Source organism: Tenrec ecaudatus, chromosome 16, assembly GCF_050624435.1.
Source record: "Tenrec ecaudatus isolate mTenEca1 chromosome 16, mTenEca1.hap1, whole genome shotgun sequence".
NCBI lineage: Eukaryota > Metazoa > Chordata > Mammalia > Afrosoricida > Tenrecidae > Tenrec > Tenrec ecaudatus.
Genome location: NC_134545.1, coordinates 26,677,934 through 26,702,050, shown reverse-complemented (window position 1 = coordinate 26,702,050; position 24,117 = coordinate 26,677,934). Strand labels below are relative to the sequence as shown.

General features: G+C 41.7%; 1 protein-coding gene and 1 pseudogene across 3 annotated transcripts in view; one reads left to right on the top strand and one right to left on the bottom strand.

Moving 5' to 3' along the window:
- Positions 1-24,117, bottom strand: part of TTC28 (tetratricopeptide repeat domain 28) — a 696,928-nt gene that overhangs the window by 499,932 nt on the left and 172,879 nt on the right. The window lies entirely within an intron of this gene.
- LOC142429424 (large ribosomal subunit protein P1 pseudogene) lies at positions 3,250-3,699 on the top strand (annotated as a pseudogene).

Here is a 24,117-nt window from a genome sequence, read left to right as displayed (position 1 = left end):
AAAAACTGGGGTTCGGCTTATACATGGGTCAGTGGTACCCCAGCGAGCTGTAACATCTCGCTGCCCCCCCCTCCCCGAGGTAACAGGACGAGCACCCGTTATCTCGTGGGTGATTGTCGTTTCTCCGCTGACACTGTAGGGCTTTGAATGTTAGTTTACTCACATCTAACCAATCAGAGCTGTCCTGTGACGTGTATCTTTGAATAAGCCTTTTAAAGACTGTGTGCGAAGGATGTGGCATGAATGGATGTCATCTGGTCAAGCCCGACTAACAAAAGGAGGAAATCTCATGAAGCCTGACATAGAGTTAATAGCAAAGTGGGTTCGAGATGCATGGGAAGACATGGTGTGACGTGCCTTCCAGAAAGGTAGTATTAGTAATGCTATAGATGGCAGTGAAGACTGCGCTTTGTATGAAAATGACAGCAGTGATGGCGATGACGGCGATCTCAGTGAGGACAGCGTCTATGATGACCTCACACCAGCTGAAGCTCTGCATTGGGATACGGATGATGATGAGGAATCCAGTTTTGAAGGATTTGAACTCTACATTTTAACTTGATTGCTGATTGAGCTCAGGGAATAGTACTCTTAAGATATCATTGTTGCTACCTTATTGTTTTTGTTGAACCTATTTTCCACTTACTGTGCTGGTTTACTAATGTTAAATGACTTGTTGTCCTTTTATTTATACTTTTTATTTAAAATAAATATTTAAATACATGACCCCACTGATGTCTCAATTTTAGTAATTTTATTTTCATTTGTTTTGATTATTGAAACTCACCAATAGCTTCTGCATTTTCCACCCTAGGCTTATACTTGAGTCAATCAGTTTTTCTGGTTTCCCAGGTAATAATTAGATACCTTGGCTTATACTCAGGTCGGCTTATATTTGAGTATATATGGTATTTATTGGAAATACTTTTTTTCCCCAACAAAATGGTGACTGCAATATACACAGACCTCATCAGATGGAATATACAGGAATCAAACTGACTACATCTGTGCAAAGAGGTGATAGAAGAGCTCAATATTATCAGTCAGAGCAAGGCCACAGGCTGACTATGGAACAGACCATCAATTACTCATATTCAAATTCAGATTGAGGTGGCAAAAAATTAAAACTACTCCGTAAGAGCCAAAATACAGGCTTGAGCATTTCCCACCTGAACTTAGAGACCATCTTAAAAAGAAAAACAACAGGTTTTTGATGCAATGAACAAATCTGAAGACCAGATGAGTTGTAGAATGATACTGAGCACTTGAATGCCATACAGGAAGAAAGCAAATGGCCATTAAAAGGACAAGAAAGAGAGAGCTGAAGGTGGAAGGAGGAAGGAGGGAGGGGGGGAGGGAGGGAAGGAAGGAAGGAAGGAAGACAGGAAGGTAGGTAGAAAAAAGACTGACATGGATGTCAGAAGAAACTGAGATTTGTTCTTGCAAATACACCAGCTAAAACAAATGGGGAAAATAACTAAGTGAAGGGCTACAAAAATGATTTCAAAGGGAGGCTCAAGAAGATAAGATATTATAATGAAATGTGCAAAGGCCTGGAGATAAAAACCCACAGTAGAGGAATGTGCTTGGTATTGCTCAAGCTCAAAGAAATAAAAAATTCAAGCTTAGCAGATACCAAGGCTCAAGAAGAAAGAAAATGTTTTGAGAATGAAGATGATAACAAATGTACAAATGTGCTTGACAAAATGGATGTATGGATGGATTGTGGTAAGAGTTGTATGAGCCCCCAAAAATGATTTTTAAAAAACGAACAGCAAGGGGAAAAGAGCAATGAAGTCCACAGGGAATACCAAAAATAGACTTTGGGGCCAGGGCGTGACACCCCATCAGATTTGACCTGAAACACTCCTAAAGGTCAACAAACAGACCTTCAACTATTTACAGGCTTTTCTCTTTTTTTGCCATTGGTTTTTTTGTTGTTGCTTTGTTTTGCTCTGTCTTGTTTTTTGTGCATATTATTATCTCTACATAGTATTCTCTCTTATCTAGACAAGATAGGCAGGATAAACAATCTGGAGGAGAAAACAATGGGACTAATGGTTGGAGTGGGGGGACTTCGGACAGGGGGAGGAGGGAGAAAGGAAGTAGGTGTTAATAAACCCAGGGACAAGAGAACAACAAGTGATCCAAAATCGGTGGCAAGGAAGGTGTAGGAGGCTTGGTAGGGCTGGATCAAGGGCAATGTAACCAAGAGGAATTACTAAAACCCAAATGAAGGCTGAACAAGATAGTGGGATGAGAGGACAGTAAAAAGAAATAGAGGAAAGAACTAGGGGGCAAAGGGCATTTATAGAGGTCTTAATATAGGCATGTACATATGTAAATATAGTTATATATGTCGATGGGGAAATAGATCTATGTGCATATATTTATAGGTTTAGTACTAAGGTAGTAGATGGACATTGGGCCTCCACTCAAGTACTCTCTCAATTCAAGAGCACTTTGTTCTATTAAACTGGCATGCCATGATGCTCACCTTCCCGGCATACTCACTGAAGACAAAGGAGGTTTATAAGCAAATATGGTGAAGAAAGCTGATGGTGTCCGGCTATCAAAAGATATAGCATCTGAGGTCTTAAAGGCTTGAAGATAAGCAAGCAGCCATCTAGCTGAAAAGCAACAAAGCCCACATGGAGGAAGCACACCAGCCTGTGTGATCATGAGGTGTCAATGGAATCAGGTATCAGGAGTCAAAGAACAAAAAATCTTATCATTGTGAACGAGGGGGAGTGTGCAGTGGAGATGCAAAGCCCATCTGTAGGCAACTGGACATCCCCTTACAAAAGGTCACATGGAGAAGGCCAGCCAGTCAGAGTGTAGTATAGCACCGATGAAACATACAATTTTCCTCTAGTTCTTAAATGTGTTGTCCCCCCCACCCCCACTATCGTGACCCAATTCTACCTTTAAAATCCCACTAGACCAGAGTATGTACATGGGTACAGATAAAAGCTTGAAACACAGGGAAACCAGGACAGATCAACTCCTGAGGACCAATAAGGAGAGTAGTGATTTCGGGAGGGCAAGGGAAAGGTGGGGTTGAAAGGGGAAATCAATTACAATGATCTACATATAACCCCCTCCCTGGGGGACGGACAATAGAAAAGTGGGTGAAGGGAAACATCAGTCAGTGTAAGAAATGAAAAAATAATAATTTATAGATTATCAAGGATTCACTCTTTCCTCAGCTGCCGTTAAGGTGTTCGGTCCTTCCGAGGAAGCTAAGGCCTCGTTGGGGTGAGCCCCTCACTTCATCCAGCGACTAGCACAGCGCCCGGCAGCCGCCAGCCCAGGACTCCGCACCATGGCCTCCGTCTCCGAGCTCGCCTGCATCTACTCGGCCCTCATCCTGCATGACGACGAGGTGAGCGTCACGGAGGACAAGATCAACGCCCTCATTAAGGCCGCCGGCGTCACCATGGAGCCCTTCTGGCCCGGCCTGTTCGCCAAAGCTCTGGCCAACGTCAACATAGGGAGCCTCATCTGTAATGTCAGGGCTGGTGGCCCTGCCCAGCTGCTGGCGCCCCACCAGCCGGAGGACCCGCACCTGCCACCGCTGCTGCCCCAGCTGAGGAGAAGAAAGTGGAAGCCAAGAAAGAAGAGTCAAGAATCTGATGATGACATGGGCTTTGGTCTTTTTGACTAAACCCTCTTTTGTAACATGTTCAATAAACCAAACTGAACTCTAAAAAAAAAATTATCAAGGATTCATGAGGGAGGGAAGGTTGGGGAGGGAGGGGAAAATGAGGAGCTGATACCAAGGACTCAAGTAGAAAGAAATTGTTTTGAAAATGATGAGGGCAACAAATGTACAAATGTACTTGACACAATGGATGGATGTATGGATTGTGATAAGAGTTGCATGAGCCTCCAATAAAATGCTTTTTTTAAAAAGAAAACAAATTTCAAGCTTAAAGTAGCAATAGAGAAGGATTCTATGAGCAAAACAATGAATGACACAGGAAGCATCCAAAGAAAATGCAAGGAATACAGTCATGGTAGCAAAAACAATTGGACAATATTCAATCATTTGGGAGGCAGTGAAAACATAGATGCTGGAAGTAAGGAGCTTTAATGGTGCTGTCAAGAAAGTTCTGGACTACTAACCACAGCTCAGTGGTTCAAACCCACCAATTACTACACAGGGAAGAGGAGGCTGTCTGCTCCTATCAACAATTGTAGCCTCAGAAATCCTATATAGAATCACTATAAGTCAGAATCAGTTAAATTACAGTGGGTTTGTTTGTTTATTGGTTGGTTGGTTTACATTTCAGGAAAAAAAGGAGATGACAGTCAGATGTTGAATAAATTAATATGTTATTAATAATGAACAAATTAATGTTATGTTACAAATATAACACTATAAAATAAAGATGCCAATTACTCTAAGTTTCTGAACTCTACTGGCACTTACTAAGAGAAATTTGAACTGTAAGACTGAAGTGCTGATGCAGAATTGCTAATCCAGGAATCACAGCATACAGGATGGCTTTCCAAGCTGTTCACTCCTGCCACACACAGAACTGTCTTCTCCAGAAAAGGTCTGAAGTGGTTTTGTCCCACATTAGTTCAAACGGCTCCTACTTTGAAGGAAATCTTTTGCCTCATTACAACCCATTCTCCCCCACAAGAATCAAAGGCATTTTTTAATTGCTTGGCTCTTTTTATAATGTACTATGTGAGATACTAAGAGGCTATATTGACGGCTTTATTTAAGTTAGTAAACAATCCAAGACCAGAACATTACCAGTTATTTGCATCTACCTTGCCCTCCACAGGCCTCTGCCTCCTGCCTGAAGAAACAGTACTCTTAAGGTTGTGTTTATCATCTTCTTGAATTTTCTGACATAGTTTTATCACATTAGACCTCAAGAAAATATGCTTTCGTTTTACTTGTTTATTAACTTTAGCAATGATGCATGTAATTGTAGTTCATTCATTGTCCCTGATGTACAATAAAACTGTAGCATGTGAATATGCACAATTTATCCATTATCCTGTCAATGGACACTTGGGTAGTTTCAAGGTGTTTGGCATTATAAATGGTGATGCTCTCAAAATTCTAATACGTACCTCCTACTGCACTTGTACAGGAGCTTCGCAAATGAAATTGCCAGGTGGTAGAGTATGGTAAGTGTTCAGCTTTCACAATACTGCCACACTGTTTACAAAATCAATTAAACCAATTTGCATTCCCACTAGCAAGGTATAAGAGTTCCCTGGGATAGCTGTCCTCAATACCCCAATGCTAAGTGGCATGTCTATAAATCTACATTAACAAAGCATGGATAACATCGTGTAAAATGGGGATCCTGGAACAGGTAATTGTGCTCATGAAGAATCTAGACAGATGTCATTTGATCAGAACAAGGTTACTGCCTGATCTAAAAGAAAGCTTTGTGTCAGGGTTGTATCCTTTCATCATAATTCATTCTATCTGTATGCTGAACAAATAAGAATACAGTATCAGGATTGGCGGAAGGCTCCTCAACAACCTGTGATATACAGATAGCACAACCATGCTTGCTAAAAGCACTTACTTGTAGCACTTGCTGATAAGAACCAAACATTACATCCTTCTATATGGATTGTCGCTGTGCTGTTAGGTGCAGTCGAGTCAGTTCTGACCCATGGCAACCCTACGAGGGATAGAATGAAGTATGGTACTTGTAATATTCTTGTCAACACCGTAATTCAGACGCACTGATTCTTCTCTAGGCCTCCTTATTCATTACCCAGCTTCCACATGCTTATGAGACTACTGAAAATACTAGGGCTTGGGTCAGGCTCACACTAGTCCTCAAAGCGACACTGTTGCTCTTTAACGCTTTAAAGTGGTCTTTGCAGCATATCTGCAATACTTTATTGGATTTCCTGACTATTTGCTTCCATGAGCGTTGATTGTGGATCCAAGTCAAAGGAAACACTGAACAACTTCAATCTTTACTCTGCTGATGATCTTTACTCTAATTGTGATGTTGTCTATTAGTTTGGATGGGAGGATTTTTGCTTTCTTTATATTGGGCTGTAATCCATACTGAAGGTTGTAGACTTTGCTCTTCGTCAGTAAGAGCTTTCCTCATTTAACACCATGCAGTACCTCCTTGTTCTGTTTGAATGACTGTCTCTTGAACTATGTACAGGTTCCACATGAGCACAGCTTAAGTATTCTACAATTCCCATCTTTGCAATGTTATTTATAGTTTGTGACGCTCTGCACAGCTGAATGCCTTTTCATACTCAATGAAACACAAGTAAATATCTGGTAGTCTCTGCATTCAGCCAAGATCCAATGATATCTTTCATTCCACATCCTCTTCTGAATCCAGCTTAAATTTCTCACAGCTCCCTGTTAATGTAGTGCTGCAACCATTTTTTAATTATCTTCAGCAAAAGTTCTTTAATGACGCTTCAATAATTTCCACACTCTGCTGGGTCATCTTTCTCTGGAATGAACAACTGGTCTCTCCCAGTTGGCTGACCAAGTAGCTCTCTTCCAAATTTCTAGGCATAAGAAGCAGCAGTGCTTCTTGTGTGGCATCTGTTGTTTGTAACATTTGCATTAATATTCCATTAATTCCTGGAGCTTTGTTTTTCACCAGTGCCTTCAGGGTAGGTTGGACTTCTTCCTTCAATACCACTTGTTCTTCATCACAGTCTACCCTTGAAATGGTTGAATATCAACCAATTAGTCTCGATACCATAACTGTGTATTCATCTGACCTTTCTTTGACACTTCCAGCACCATTCAATATTTCCTTCCACAGAATCCTTCAACATTGTAACTCAAGACTTGGAACTTTTTCTTCAGTTCTGTTAGCTTGAGATATGTTAAGCATGATCTTCCCTTTCGAGTTCCAGGTATTTGCACATTTCATTTGAATGCTTTGCTTTGCCTTCGCAAGTTGCCCTTTCAAATGTCCTGTTCGGTTCATTTACTTTATCATTTCTTCCTTTAATTTTAGCTTCCCTAAGTTCAAGAGCAAGTGTGAGAGAGCCTCTTCTGGAATTCATTTTGGTTTTTTCTTTCTTACCTGTCTTTTTGACCTTTTGCTTTGCTTTCTTTTATAATGTCATTAATGTCGAGATATTTCACAACTCACTTGGTGACAACCATTTGGATTCAATGTGAGAAATCTATTCTTGAGATGGTCTATAAATGCAAGTGGATATGCTCAAGACTGTATTTTTCTCTAGTGAACTTGTTTCAATTTTCTTCTGCTTCAATCTGAACTTGAATGTGAGGAATTGATGGTGTGTTCCATAGTTGGCCCATGGTTTGTTTTGGCTGATGATACTGAGCTGTGTCATCATTGCTACTCACAGATATAGTCTATTTGATTCCTATGTATTCCATCTGGTGAGGTTCATGTGTGTAGTCATGGTTTATATTGCTTCTTTCTTTCTTTCTTTTTTAAGTATTTGCAGTAAAGAAGTTGTTGGTCTTACAAATTTCTATCCAGCTTTGCTTCCATTACCAAGGCCATATATTTCTAAATTGATCCTCTGTTTTTGTTTTCCAACTTTCACAGTATAATCACCAATAATTATCAGTGCATCTTGATTGAAAGTTTGATCAATTTCAGGTAAAAGAAGCTAATAGAATTCTTCAATTTCTTCATCATTGGTTTTAATGTTTGGTGAGTAAATATGAATAACAGTTGCATTAACTGGTCTTTCTTGTAGATATTTAGATGTTAACAAATCACAGACAGCATTGTACTTCTAACTAGATCTTGAAGCGTTCTTTTTGTCAATGAATGAAAGTGCCACCATTTCTTTTGAATTTGTCGTTCTCGGCATGGTCAGCTACATGATTGTTGGTTCAAAATGGCTAATGACAGTTCATTTCAGTTCACCAATATATAGGAATTGACCAATATATATTCATTTCATTTTTCACAACTTCCAATTTTCCTAAATTCATACTTTATAAATTCCACATTCCAATTATTAGATGTTTACAGTAGTTTCTTCTCATTTTGAGTTGTTCCCCATCAGCAAGTGAAAATCCGAAAAGCTTTGTTAACCTCTACCTAGGAGTGGTTCTCTCCAGTCGTATTCTGAGTGGCTTCCAGCCGAGGGGGCTCATTTTCTGGCACCAAGCTCCATGGCTAAATCATAAGATTTTCAGTGGCTAGTAACTTGGAAGCAGGCAGCCTATTTTCTTCTTCCTAGTTTAATCATAGTCTAGACCAGTGGTTCTCAACCGTCCTAATGCCGCGACCCTTTAATACGGTTCCTCATGTTGTGGTGAACCCCCAATCATACAATTATTTTTGTTGCTAGTTTATAACTGTAATTTTGCTACTGTTATGAATTGGGTGACCCCTGTGAAAGGGTCGTTTGACCCCCAAAGTGATCACGACCCACAGGTTGAAAACTGCTGGGACTCTAGAAGCTCTTCTGAAACCTGCACACCATGAATCAACCTGTTGGTATGTGAAATACTGGTAGCATAGCTTAACACAAAGCCGATAAAAAAAGGATTTTTGTTTTCTTTAAGCTTGCAGTGAAATCCATATTGAAGGCTACAGCCTTTAATCATTAGCAGTACCACAGTACTACAAACCGACAGCTCAGTCAGTGTACACAGTATGGGTCCCAATCTTCTTCTCCAACACCATCATTCAAACGCATCAATTTTCCTTGGGTCTTCTTTCTCACTGTCCAGCTTTCATGAGCAGAAAGATCAGGAAAATGAAAACATCATGTCTTAGGTCAGGGGCACCTTTGAACAAACTAACGTGAAAAATTTAGACGACACCTACCTGGCCAATCAACACAATGCAGCAATTTTCTAACAATATCACTAACATCACATACAACTAAAATTTTGCTGAACCTAATTCAATATGGATTATAATTCAAAAACACAAAAATCTTACACAACTAGAATATGCAACATCTTGATAAATGGAGAAAATATTGTAGTTGTCAAGGATTTCATTTTACTTGGACCTAAAGCCTATGGAGGCAATTATCAAGAAATTAAATGATGTTTACTTTGAGCAACTCTGTTACAAAAGACCTCTCTGCAACTTAAAAAGCAAAGATGTCATTTTGAGAACCACAGTGGGCCTCACTTAAACCATGGTATTTTCAATCATCTCATATGCATACAAAAGCTGAACAATGAATACCCAAAAAATCCAAAGAAGAATCGATGTGTCTGAGTGATGATGTTGATAAAGAATACTGACTGTCAGAAGAATGAATGACCCTGGAAAATGGACAGCCAGAATGGATCTTAAAAGAAAACTGGACACAGTACTGGATGGACCAATCCCTGTACAAGGTAATACAATAGGTCAATGTAAATGAGGACGACCTTCAATGAGTTGCAGTGACAGCGCCTGCAACAGTCGACTCAAACATACTATTGTGAGGAAGGTCAGGACAGACAATGTTTCATTCTGCTTGCAGGGTCACTAAAAGTCAGAATAGATTCATTTGCACCTAACAAAATAATGCATGTCTAGTACCTGAATAACATGGAGGAATCTTACGGACACTTTGTTGGGTGGAAGGAGTCAGATATGAAAGAAGGTATCCAGTGTGGTTCCATTGGTATAGAATTCTGCAACAGGTTCAACTGATTTATAATGAGAGAAATCAGATCAGTGGTTGCTAGGATGGAAGAGAACTGACAGCAAAGAGTCAGGAAGGCACTTACTGGGGGTACTAAAAAGGTTCCATATACTTATTGAATTGTGGAATTTGTGAATTACATGTCAATAAATAGCTTTTTTTATAAATGTTCCATAATTTGATTGGGGTAGTAGTAAAAAAAAGTTCACAGAAAAATATTCCATTATCTTTTCATTCCATTTATCCATGAACTTCTTGAAGGCCCCTTCTATTTGTCCCCTCATCTGTATATTGTACTGCATATAAACATACCTCAGTAAAGATGGCATTTATATGTATGTATATATACACACACATACATATACATACATAAATACACACACATCAGGGATTGTCATTCCCTAGTTCTAATCAAGTTTGGATTCCCAAGTTTTCTTAGAAGAAAAACCAAACTCCTTTTTCATGACTCACAGACCCTGAGTGCATTGGTCTGTGCCTTCCAAATTTCACCTACTATTTTATCCCTTCTTATTATATTCCAGTCATACTGACCTTCCCAATGGGAGATTCCAAATCTTCAATTAATACATAAAGTAGAAGGTTAAATAAAGAGATGGAGGAACTTAGGAAGAGCAACTATTCACAATATGTGGACTTAGTTTGGATTCTGATCCAAACAGAACACACACATACACACAAAATCACAGCATTGGTGACAGATTGACTGCATTGACAGACTCAATTGAATGGCTCTTCAGAATTCACTCCCCTGTGTCCTGAATATCAATATTCTCCCCAACTCTGTCTTAATGGAACCCCGGGGATATTAACCAATGAGAGGCAAGCTCAGGTCTGAAATGCACTCATTGGCTCCCTCCTGTCATCTTGTACAAATGACCTTTGCTCTTGCTGCCTATCATGAAAACCTGCCCAAGACAGCCTGTTGGAGGAAATGGCACATGGGACCGAATCAAGCTGCTGAAGTTCCAGCTATGTGACAAAACCCTACCAAGATCAACAAAATGACCTACTCCTCCCACACAGGACCAGTGAGGAACGAGTGAGCCCCTCCGAGCCCGGCTGACAGCAGTGGAACCACTCAAGTGACCCAGACACTCCTTGCCTATTATATACCCCTGAGATTTTGTGGTAGTTTGTTATCCTGCCTAACAGTGACAGCAGATAACTGAATTAATATTTATGAGGCAACTGAAAGTTTGAAGACTGGGTAGACATTAGATAACATTAAGGAATCATTGCTGATTTTTTTTCCATAGATGTGATACTATTATGATCTTATTTTTTAAATCATTTTATTGGGGGCTCATACAACTCTTATCACAATCCATACATACATCCATTGTGTCAAGCACATTTGTACATATGTTGCTATCATCATTTTCAAAACATTTGCTTTCTACTTGAGTCCTTGGTATCAGCTCACTTCCCCCTTCTCCAACCCTCTCTCTCTCATGAACCCTTGATATGATCTTGATTTTTAAGAGTCTTTATCTTTTTGCTTGTTTATTTATTTTTGTTTTGTTACATACATTTTTAGTTGTTTTATTAGGGGCTCATGCAACTCTTATCACAATCCATATATACATCAATTGTGTAAAGGATATTTGAATATTCATTGCCCAGATCATTCTCAAAACACTTGCTCTCCACCTAAGTCCCTGGCATCAGCTCATTTCCCCCTCCCCCCTTCCTGCTCCCCCCTCCCTCATGAACCCTTGATAATTTATAAATTATTATTTTGTCATATCTTTCCCTGTCCGACATCTCCCTTCACCCACTTTTCTGTGTCCATCCCCCTTGCCAACCCACCCTCCCTCCGCCCTCCTAGTATTGCTACTTACACCACTGGTCCTGAAGGGATCATCCGTCCTGGATTCCCTGTGCTTCCAGTCCTATCTGTACCAGTGTCCATCCTCTGGTCTAGCCAGATTTGTAAGGTAGAATTGGGATCATGATAGTGGGGGAGGAGAAAGCATTTAGGAACTAGAGGAAAGTTGTATGTTTCATCGCTGCTACATGGCACCCTGACTGACTCGTCTCCTCCCCGAGACCTTTCTGCAAGGGGATGTTCAGTGGCCTACAAATGGGCTTTGGGTCTCCACTTCGCACTCCCCACCTCATTCACTATGGTAAGATTTTTTTTGTTCTTTGATGCCTGATACCTGATCCCTTCGACACCTTGTGCTCGCACAGGCTGGAGTGCTTCTTCGAGTCCTTATCTTTTAAACATACATACTGGATATATATAGAAAAAATGGACATGTTGTTTACAAAATAATATAATCTCAAAGTAACATGGAGAAAATAAGCCATGAGCTGATCAGTGTTAGAATTCATGATGCGTACATTAGAGTTCATTATATTTTCTCTTTATTTTATTTGTGCTTTTATACACATAATTGTATATAACATTCCAATAATTAAAAGCCTGAGTGGTTTTTTAAAATCAATTCAACCTCAGGGCCTCTGCCCTTCCTACTACTCTAAGGCGCCATGGTGGTACAGTGAGTTTGAACCCACCAAATGCTCCATGGGCAAAAGATAAAGTCATCTGTTCTCATAATGATTTACAGTCTCAGAAAACCTATGGGACATTTCTACTCTGTCCTGTAGAGTCACCTATAAGTCTCAGAACGTCACACTATCTGAGATTGCCTTTGTCCTTCCTTTGTTTATTGTCTATCTCACCACCACCATTACACTCCCAAGATTGAAGCTCTATGACAACAGGGGCCTTCCTCTCTCCTGCACTTCTGGTTTCCAGGCATCTAGCATCCTTCTGGCTCATGATGTAAAACCAAGCTCACTGCTGTCAAGTCATTCATGACTCAAGTTGGTAGTTGCCATCGAGTTAGCTCCAGTCCATGCAACCCTGTGCATGACAGAGCGAAACACTGCCTGGTCCTGCACCATCCTTGTGATTATCCCTATGCCCATTGTTGCAGCCACTGTATCAAGCCAGCTCATATCAAGGGCCTTCCTCTTTTTACTGACCCTCTGCTTTACTAAGCATGATATTAACTCACTAGTATCAAGTCGATTCTGATGCATAGCGATCTTATAGAACAGACAGAACTGCCCTTAGGGGTTTCCAAGACTATAACTCTTTACGGGAGTTGAAAGTTTCATCTTTCTCTCATGGAGCTGGTAGTTTCTAACTGCTGACCTTGCAATTAGCAGCGCAACACAAAACTACTAAGTAACCAGTGCCCTTTGCTGGCTCATGGTAGGTGCTCAAAAATAAAAGGAAGAAATTAGGCCATGGATGAACAGACTAAGTTTCAAATGCATAAGGCAAGGGCAAGTGCTTTGGCTAAAAACCCAGACCCATGGCCATTTGAGTCAGTTCTGGCTCACAGCAACACTACATAGGAGTTTTTGATACTACGAATCTTTATGAGAATAGGTGGCCTCATTTTTTTCCCACAGAGTGGCTAGTGGGTTTGAACCACCAACCTCATGGCTTGCAGGACAATGCTTACCTGTCCATGCCACCAGGGCTCCTATCCACAAGGGAGGAAAAATACACCAAAAGCTTCATTGAACGCAAAGTGGTAATCTGACTTGATCAAAGTGTTACCCTTGAAAATATACAAACAGCAAGAAGTCCCTTTGGTTAGGTTGCTAGCTACAGCAAGGCTGATTTCTCCATATGATCACTGCACTGCCAGAGTTTGCCTCAGGGGTACAGCAATCCATGGAGACTCTAGTGCTCTGCTCAAATGTGAAGGCTTCGAAGAGTTGGTGGAAAAATTCTGTTATCTTTTCATTCCATTTCCCAGTGAGCTTGTTGAAGTCCCCTCACGCATCTTCAACAGCAGACTGTCACGTAAAGGCAGGGAGGGCATGTTGCTTTTCCTTGGGGCTTCAATCGTCCTGTCTAATCACAAAAGGACAGCATATGTGACCTTAATGTGATTGTGTTCTAGTCACTGGATGTCCCTGCTAAGGGAATTTCCATTCTAATGGGCTGCTCTGATTTCCCCATTCAGAATGAAACCACTAATGATTTAACTATTAGTGCTGGTGAATCATAATTAATTAATAAACATTTTCAAAGGGTGGCAGATAATAGGTGATAATCAGAACCTGGAAGCTGAAATGAGCAGGAATGTGTAAATTATCACTGACACGCACCACAAAATAATTTCCCTTGTTCCCGCTTCCTCACCCTTCTAACCTACAACTCTGCCAATCTGCCACCCATTCTCAACCTCTCTCTGCCTTTCCCTTTCGCCTCTTCTCTTCCTCACGCCATCCCAACCCCTTGGTTCAGCATCTTATCCTACCCTTCCCCTCCGAACAGCTGCGAAAATGGTACTCGCTGGTGTATGTTTCTAAAAGATCTATTTACTGAGTAAACTAAACCCACTGCCAGCGAGTCTAAAGGCAAAATAACACTATATGAAGAGACACCATATTTATCTATCAGACAGTGCTGGTTTCCAGCTCTTCTGAGGGAGGGAGGGGTGGAGAGAGGGGCTAGGAGCACGCTCACGTGACCAAAGATGAGCCAAAGCCAAATGGGGATTATCAATATGCAGATTTTACAACTCTCCAGATGTGAACTGTCAGTCACAATGATTACCACAGCAATCTCACGGTGGTGGTGTGCGAGGGGAACCAGGAGCTCCGCCCCCAAGCTTTCGTTCAGAAAGGGGTCTGTTTAATGAGTGTGGGGGACATTTTTGCAAACACATCCAACCATCTCCTCTTTCACTTGTTCCTGCAGACACTTGTTTCCTGTGTAACTAAGCTAGGCATAGATACTAAGGTTTATGCCATCAAAAGATAAGCTCATACTTATGGCCCCACCATCAACTTTCTGGTGCATACACGTGTGCGCGTGCACACACACACACACCCCTCCGTCTTACAGAAAGTCTCAGGAATATTAATCCAGTCGGAATCCTGAGATGCTCAGAAAATTAATTAGTGTTTGGCATGCTGTTCTGAAAGCCTTTCCTCTGGGTCTGTCAAAAGCAGTCTGGCACATTGCTCGAGAGCATAGACAGACTGCTGATTGATAAGCCCAAGTTCGTCGTAGGTGCCTTCTACCAGGCTGCAGTGCACCTGTACACAGGGATCCATCCAAATGCCGATGATGTAGATACTAGAGGAGGGAGGGAGGTGCCTTCTGAGACGGTTTCTATCTACTAAAATCACAGTGAGAATCTCTGGGGAAGAAAGCAAACCAAGCAGGAGAAAAATGCAGCCATATGCTGCTCACCGCTGCAACAACAAAACAAAACACAAACCAGGATGCCTTGGAATTTCTCTCATTCTGTCTTGAGAATCATTACCATAAAAGAAGAGTCGCCTCTGACTACACGTCAGGCCCTATTTTGTTCAAATGGCAGAGGCTCCACTTAGAGATGAACGGAGATGAGCAACTAAAATGATGCTGCAAAGTCACAGCTAGAAAATAGCAGAGATGGGTTGCAAGTTCAGGTCTGACTCCAAAGTTATTGGCACTGTGAGCTATGCATCAAGCTGCCAACTGCAAATCTGGAGGTTCAAACCCACCAGCTCCTCTCCCAGAGCAGGCGATTTGTTCCCATTAAGATTTACAGCCTCAGAACCCTACAGAGGGTCGTTTTGCATTAGAATCAACTAAATGTCCAAGGGTTTGGGTGGGTTTACTCTGCTTCTCAGTCTACCCACTGCGATCGAGGTGATTCCAAACCACATGAGTCCTAAGATAGAGTTTCTGAGACTCTAAATCAGGGGTCCTCAAACTACAGCCCATGGGCCACATGCGGCCCGCCGAGCACATTTATCCAGCACGCTGAGTGTTTTTGCCGCCGCTACCTGTCTTGTTTAGCAGCCGACTAATCCAGTGTGCATAGGAATTTGTGCATAATTTTTTTAAACTATAGTCTGGCCCTCCAACGGTCTGAGGGACACTGAACTGGCCCCCTGTTTAAAAAGTGTGAGGAGCCCTGCTCTAAATCTTTACAGGGACAACTTCATCTTTCTCTCATGGAACCGCTGGTGGGTTTGAACTACTGCCTTTGCGTTAGCAGCCAAATGTCTACCCACAGCACCACCAGACTCCTGTTTCTTAGTCTAGACTTTGTATACTAACTACCTCTATAAAATGTACTCAGCTACAGCACTGAAGCTACAGCTCAGGGAGAGGGACAGGTCTGATCAGAGCACACAGGAGCAAATGAAGAGGGAGGAAGAGAAGTAGAGCACATCCTGGCCCACCAAGTCCTGAGGACGATATTGCTGCTCAGAGCAGCCAATGCAGAGAGGACCACAAGGCAGGCCCCACTACGAGCGAGACACGACGTCCCTCATTGACGCATAGCACTACAGGGGACAGCACTGGAGACACAGTGCAAGAATTGCGCCCCATCTGACCCCACCACACCGAGACGAAACACTAAGGGCTTGCAACAAAACAGCAAGGGGAGCAGAGCAACAAAGTGCCCAGGGAATACCAAAAATAGACTTTGGGGCCAGGACGTGGCACCCCATCAGACTTGACTGGAAAACACTCTGAAACAAACAGACCCTGAATTATTTAAAGGCTTTTCCTTTCTTTTTCTTTGTCATTTTTTGTTATTGTTGCTGTTTTTTGTTTGCTTTTGTTGCTTTGTGTTGCTCTGTCTTGTTTTTTGAGCATATTAATGTCTCTGCAGATCGATGTAGATAAGATAGGTAGGATAAACAATCTGGAGAAAACAACAGGGCCAATGGTTCTGGGGGGACATGGGTGAGGGGGAGGCAAGGAAAAGAAGTGGGTGTTAACAAACCTAGGGACAAGGCAACAACAAGTGATACAAAATCAGTGGCGAGGAGGGTGTAGGAGGCCAGGTAGGTCTTGATCAAGGGCAATTTAACCAAGAGAAATTACTGAAACCCAAATGAAGGCTAAGCATGATAGTGGGACAAGAGAAAAGTACAAGGAAATAGAGAAAAGAAATAGGAGGCAAAGGGCATGTATAGAGGTCTAAATACGGGCATGTACGTATGTAAATATAGTTATATATGTCGATGGGGAAATAGAGCTATGTGAATATATTTATAGGTTTAGTACTAAGGTAGCAGGTGGACATTGGGCCTCCACTCAAGTACTCCCTCAATGCAAGAACACTTTGTTCTATTAAACTGGCCTTCTATGATGCGCATCTTCCCTACACGATCGCTGAAGACAAAGAGGGGTGCATAAGCAAATGTGGTGAAGAAAGCTGATGGTGCCCAGCTATCAAAAAATAGTGTCTAGGGTCTTAAAGGCTTGAAGGTAAACAAGTAGCCATCTAGCTGAAAAACAACAAGGTCCACATGGAAGAAACACACCAACCTATGTGATCACAAGGTATCAATGGGATCAGGTATCAAGCATCAAAGAACAAAAAATAATATCATTGTGAATGAGGGGGAGTGTGGAGTAGAGACCCATAGCCCATCTGTAGGCAGCTGGATATACCCTTACAGAAGGGTCTCAGGGAGGAGACGAGCCAGTCAGGGTGCAGTACAGCACCAATTTAACATACAACTTTCATCTAGTTCTTTAATGCTTCCTCCACACCCGCACTATCATGATCCCAATTCTACCTGAAAAATCCCTTTAGACCAGAGCATGTACACAGGTACAGATAAGAGGTGGAAACACAGGGAATCCAGGACAGATCAACCCCTCAGGACCAATAATGAGAGTAGCGAGCCAGGAGGTCAAAGGAAAGGTGTGGGGGAGTAAGGGGTATAGATCACAATGATCCTACATACAGTCCCCTCCCTGGGGGATGGACAACAGAAAAATGGGTGAAGGGGAGATATCAGTCAGTGTAAGACATGAAAAAATATTTTTACAAATTATCAAGGGTTCATGGGGGAGGAAGGGTAGGACAGGGAGGGGGTAAATGAGGAGTCATTGCCAAGGCCTCAAGTAGAAAGAAAATGTTTTGAGAATGATGATGGCAACAAATGTGCAAATGTGCTTGACACAATTGATGGATGTATGGATGGTAATAAGAGCTGTACGAACCCCCAATAAAATGATTTATTTTTTTAATTACTCAGCTTATAAACCTATTTCAAGACCGGTACTTTAAAAACAATAATTTTATTAGGGGCACACACAACTCTTATCGCAATCCATACATACATCAATTGTGTAAAGCACTTTTGTACATTCATTTCCCTCATCGTTCTCAAAACATTTGCTCTCCACTGTAGCCCCTGCCATCAGCTCCTCATTTTCCCGGCTCCCTCCGTGCTCCCCTCTCCCTCATGAACCCTTGATAATTTATAAATTATTATTTTGTCATATCTTACACTGTCCGATGTCTCCCTTCACCCACTTTTCTGTTGTCCATCCCTCAGGGAGGAGGTTATATGTAGATCTTTGTAATTGGTTCCCCCTTTCTACCCCACCCTTCCTCCACCCTACCGGTATTGTAACTCTTACCACTGATCCTGAAGGGATCATCCGCCCTGGATTCCTGTGTTTCCAGTTCCTATCTGCACCAGTGCCCATCCTCAGGTCTAGCTAGATTTGTAAGGTAGAATTGGGATCATGATAGTGGGGGGTGAGGAAGCACTGAGAACTAGAAGAGAGTTGTATGTTTCATCGTTTCTAAACTACACCCTGACTGGCTCATTTCTTCCTCACGACCCTTCCATCAGGGGATGTCCAATTGCTTACAGATGGGCTTTGGGTCACCACTCCACAATCTCCCTCATTCACAATAATATGATTTTTTTTGTTCTAAGCAAGACCAGTATTTTTTATTAAATGTTTCCTTTTTTTCAACTTGTATTTCTGTCACTTATATGATATCACATACAACAGAAAATTCTATAATTCATTGTTAATTTCCACATGAAGACAGTTACAAACTCTATTTGAGATTCACCCAGGGTTCATGAGCTTGCTGCTTATATATTTCCCCATTTTGAGAGGTACTTATAATTCAAACTCAATCCATTGCCACTGAGTTGATTCTAACTCATGATGACCCTTTACAACAGATTAGAACTGCCCCACATGTTTCCAGGGTTCTAAGTATTGACAGAAGCAGACTGTCTCACCTTTCTCCCTCTGAGTGATTGGTGGATTCAAACCATCAACCTTTGTGTACAACCATTGTAGCAAGCAATATGGTGCTCCCTAAAATACCTCAAAATAGAATTTCTACAGAAACCAGTAACACCGCTGCTGGATACATACCCTAAAGAAGAGCAAAAACACAAACAGATATATGCATGCCCATGTTCATTGCAGCACTGTTCACAATAGCAAGAAGTCGGAAACAGTCCAAATGCCCATCAGTAAAAGAATGGAGATAGAAACATTGGTGCCTATATACAATAGAATACTGTGCATTGCTAAAACAAACAAATAATGTTGAAATCACAAAGCACCACATGACGACAAGGATAGACCTGGAGAACATTACGCTGCATGACGTTAGTCAAACAAAAAGATAAATATTGTATGTGAACACTACTATAAGTATAAAAACCCAAACAAAGGCTGTACACCAAAAGAAACACGCCGTGGAGGCTCTGGGCCAGTCAAGGCTCTCCCAGCTCCCACCCGCTGCAAACTACGTTGTAGGTGGGGGGCAAGGGAGAGGAAGCAAGGGACTAGAAGACAGACAGATGCTGACTTGAGGGAAAAGGAGGGTGGAGGCCCTCAAGAGGGAGACGAGAATCAGAGGTTGGGTGGGGCAGAATACAGAGCAGGGAAGGGAGAGTTGATGAGTAGTTTGGGCTGTTGAATGCAGAATTGATGGTCTTAAGGTACCTAATTCACAATAAAAACTCATTAAAAACAATAGTAACAACAACAGCAATCAAACCCATCAACCTTTGCTAAGCGACTAAATACTTTAACCACTTTGCCACCAGAGAGCCTCCTGACAGCAAAACCATTGCTAATAATTTAAGCATGGGGAGGAGGGGGAGGAAAAGCTGAAAATGGAATAAGGTTTTTAAGTTTTTTGTTTTTTTAAAGAACAGCACTTTATGAATTTTCTGGAACATGCATAAAAGACAAAACTGTAGGGTGGAAATCATGTCTGGACACTAGATTATAATTTACAATTATCTATTTTTATCTATATTTTTTTATTAGCAAAACTCAATCGCTGGGGGGAGGGGCCAAGACAGCCATGGAGCTGTGTACAAATGACTGCAGGAAGTGGGAGGTATACCCCTTTGGAAGAAGGGCAAACTCTCCAAGCTGCAGGGCTCAAACGCCTGGGTTCAACCGTGCAAACAGCCCTGCGATTCCTCTCCTGGCACTGCTCTCCTCCCACGTCCCCCAGGAAGAATGCTCCTGTCACTCAGCAGAGATACTTCTGGCCAATTAAAGGGGGGTTGTGCTGCAGCACTGCCACTGCTCCCCCAAGCTGAAGGGGCGTCAGTTGTGATGTAGGCTCCACCACAGGACAGAAGAGGAAGAGTGAGTATAATGCGCTCTGTCGTACAGGCAGTCAGTCCCCTGGGACGGAAAGAGCCAGAGAATTAGCATTCCTGAAATTGACAGTGAGCATTGCTTTTGCACAGCAGCCTGTCCCTCCCACTGCATTCAGCTTTAAGAACTATTTCTAAGTGGGTGCCACGTCACTCAAGGTTCTCCCCATGTCCCACAGAAGCCAACCAGGCTGAAGATATTGTTGTCTAATCACTGCTGGTCCCCACCCTTCCGATTTAATCTTTTTGTTCCGATCAACGTGCTTGTAATTGGCAGACTTATACATAATGCACACTGGATAATATACTGTGTACATGCAGCAGGCTCTCAATGCTAACTGACCATATTATTGTAGTCATTCACTTAGCCAGCAAGCATGCATTTTTGAACACCAACCCTGGACCAGTAAAATTCCCTGATCTCAAGGAGTTTACATTTTCGTGAGAGCAGTACACAATAAACAAATCATTGATTATTCTCTACATGTAAGTCATTAACACATGCATATAGCGTGTCCAGGTGGTGGTCAGTGTTGCTCGTGTGGAGAAAGCTAAGGCCTCTGTTCCCATGCAGATTTCTAATCTTTCAAAGTTCTATTTCAACCTATCAGGTCACTATGGGTCAGAACCTACCCGCTGACAGTGGGTGGGTAAGGCACAGAGAGCAATGGGAGGGTGCTACAGGGAGCGCAGGAAAGGCTTCTCTCATACATGAACAACATGAAAGGTAGAAGTGGCCTCCCCAAACCTAATTCACAATTTCAAGATACTTGTCGACACCTCAATAGTGAATATTTTTAAGCAACATTATTGTTCCTCCGACATTTTCCCAAAGCATTTTGTTTTTTCCTGAATGCTGATTGAAACTGGCAACTTTAGATAATGGCTCTTGCTGTTTATTGTGTACAGCAAATAAAACCCATCTGGTGAATTTTGTTGATCACCAATCCCGCCCGTGGCCACAAACCTACATTTCCAGTTTGATTACAGCTAGAGGCAATCATCAAATAAATGTCATGGAATGTCAGGGTTCCAGTATCTGAAGCCATCAATTTCCCAAAAGAATGTGATCCAATCATAAAGAGCTCAGATAAAATATTAAACCCCAAATGTGGGGCAAAAACCCTGGGCTTATGGCTAGGAGGCCAAGTTCCAGTTCTGACTCTGTACAACCTTTGGGCAAGTCAATTATCTGTCTGCACCTCAAACGTCCAGAAAGGAGATTGTGGGGGTGAGGGAGGAGAAGCTGAGGTATCAACTAAGGTCCCCTCCAGTCTAAAGTTAATAAATACATGTGAAATCATATCCCTGGAAGCCTCTAAGGGGCAGCTAAGGGGACTGTAATGATGTCTTGAAGTCAAGTTGGCTAAATGAAGAAATCCAAGCAGTAGGTAATGGAAAATGACCTGATGTCACCAAGTCAATGACACAGTTTCTGATGCTGTGAATCTTTATGGGAGCAGACAACCTCAACTTTCTCCCTCAGAATGGCTGGCAGGTTTGACCCACCAACCCTTGTGGTTAGCAGCTCAATGCTTACTGCCATTTTAAACCTAGACATTCCTTTTCAAGGCAAGTTTTAGCATCAGCTACGTTAATATTCTATGAGAGAACTTGTCGTTTTATCCATCTGTACTCATGACTTTGTAGAAAATGGGAGGTTCTTCTAAACTTCAGGAAACAAGAAAGCCTATTCAGACCACAGCTGTACCCTAACCTTACCTGCTCATCCTTTGACATCAGGCCCTTCTGAAATGGTTTTATCTGTGAGGAGCTCCAGGGCAATGCCAGAGGAACTTTGTACAATGAAAAAAAACTATATAGCATGAACTGAATTCATAATCACTGGAGGGAGGAAATGGGTTTATAGCTTCCTATTAAGTATATGATCCAATATCAAATTTAACCGGATACTGAAGAAGTCTTTGTAAAAAAAGGAACTGTTTAGCTACATGTACAAAAATAAGTTGTTTTTTAAGTTGAGTGAGATACACTAGTTTACAAGATTGGTCAGTGGGTAATATGGGTTATGCATTTTCATAATCTGCAACTCAACTTGGGGGTGAATAGTGCCACGTTCTTCCTCGTTTTTTCTTTCCCTACCCCACATTCTTCCTCTTCTAAAGCTCTGATACACTCATCACCCATACCACCACCATCCCATCCCAAAGTTTGATTAAAAGCTGTGACTCAAGCCCTTCAGAATGTCACTGCAGACAACACTTCAGATCTGTCTCTTCTACTTGACACTAAGTACACAAACAATAGCCTCGCCTCTGTACATCTCCCTAATAAAAACATCTGTAAATGGAGTCCACTAAACAGGCAAGTGCCACCGCTGGTCATTTCTTCCTATTTGAACTTCTTATGATTGCTCTCTGGAAACCTCAAGGGTTGACTATCTCAAAAATGCCCCCTGTACTCATGCCCCAAGTCTACTATGTACCCCACACCCTCGCTCAAGCGCTCTCCTACAGGTGCTAAACTTAGAATGAACTTGGGCCAGAGAGGAAAACCTGCCACAACTCCAACCCCAAAAGAAACCCATGTCAGTTTCTACTGAACTAACTCAACAGCGGCACACAATCAGAGGCATGAGCAGGTAGATGGTGAAGGGGCGAAGAATCTCAGCCCAACCTCACAAGAAGACTCTGAGGACTAAGACTGCTAGGTTATCACTGAGATCCTCAGACATGATTCATAGGTCTGAGCTGTCGCTTCAACTTGACACTAAGTACAAAGACAATAGACTCACCTCTGTAAATCTCCCTAATAAAAACATCTGTAAACTGCCTGCCGTTAAAGGACCCAGGAAGTCCAGGATACTTTTACTATCCTGTCAGTATTCTGCCATGATATTATGACAGGGTTATTTCATTTTAAAGGTTACCATCCCTTCAACTGCCAGCTACCAGCTCCAGCAGGAGCAAATAATAGAAGAGTCCTTCAATCATCTACATGAGGCCAACATTTTTAAAAGGTTATGAGTGAGTGGAATCATCACCGACAATTCTAAAACACAATCTGATGAGAAAATTAGAAGAGACTACCAAGTCTCAGGGAAAAAAAAGAAAGAAAAAAATGCATTGTTAACATTGGTAATTCACACCATGACTGAATCGAGCCAGTCCACTGCATTTTGACAGGGAAGTCGACATTTTATGTATCTTAGAAACACACTAGAAACCAAAATGACCCACAGCAATGGTTTTTTCAGTGCCTTGGCTTAATTTTAATGTAAATACACAGACTGCTATCTTAACACACGGTATTTGCTTCATTCCTAATTAACTTCGTTCCCGTCCTACCTTGCACAGTCAGTTGACTTTAAATAGATTCCTGCCAATACTCCACGTTCTCACCCAGCATGAGTAAAAAAATTACACATCGGTATGGGAGAAGATTGATAACAATCTTATTCTTCTCCAAAGGATTCCTTGCTGGGTCTGTGGTGTGGAAAAAGATTATTAAAAGTGATTTAAAAGCTGGATTTTTCTGAAGTCCCAAAGAAAGAAAATGAGTATGTATTCATGCTACCTGTACAAAGAGAAGTCCACACTGTGAAAACGGAGAAAGAATGAATTCAGAGAGACTGCGTAACAAGCAGCTCAAACCACTGCCTGGAAAGAAATTGCATTTCTGGCTGTAATTGTTAAAATGACAGAAAACAACTCTCTGCTCCGGGCTGGGGGGAAATACACGAAAGCATGGACCTTCAACCATAGGTACTCTTATAACAAAAGTGCAAAAGCACTAAGAGCAAAATTATAGGGATGATAAATTTCAATAATGAGCTGTTGAACTGAAATGCAACTGGGGTATGATATACACTGTATTAGGCCGTCTTGCCAAAAAAAAAAAAAAAAACAGGAAAGACAAAACGTAATAAAGACAATCCTAAGAGAAAACTGATTAAATCACTTTAAAAGATGGTACAGTGTCTGCAAAATTCCTATGGAATTCTCTTTCTATGGGATGTTGTGCCAATGTCTTTGTCTTGTCTGAAGTGTACTAAATTACAAACACTCATACTGAGGAAAATTGCTTTTACTT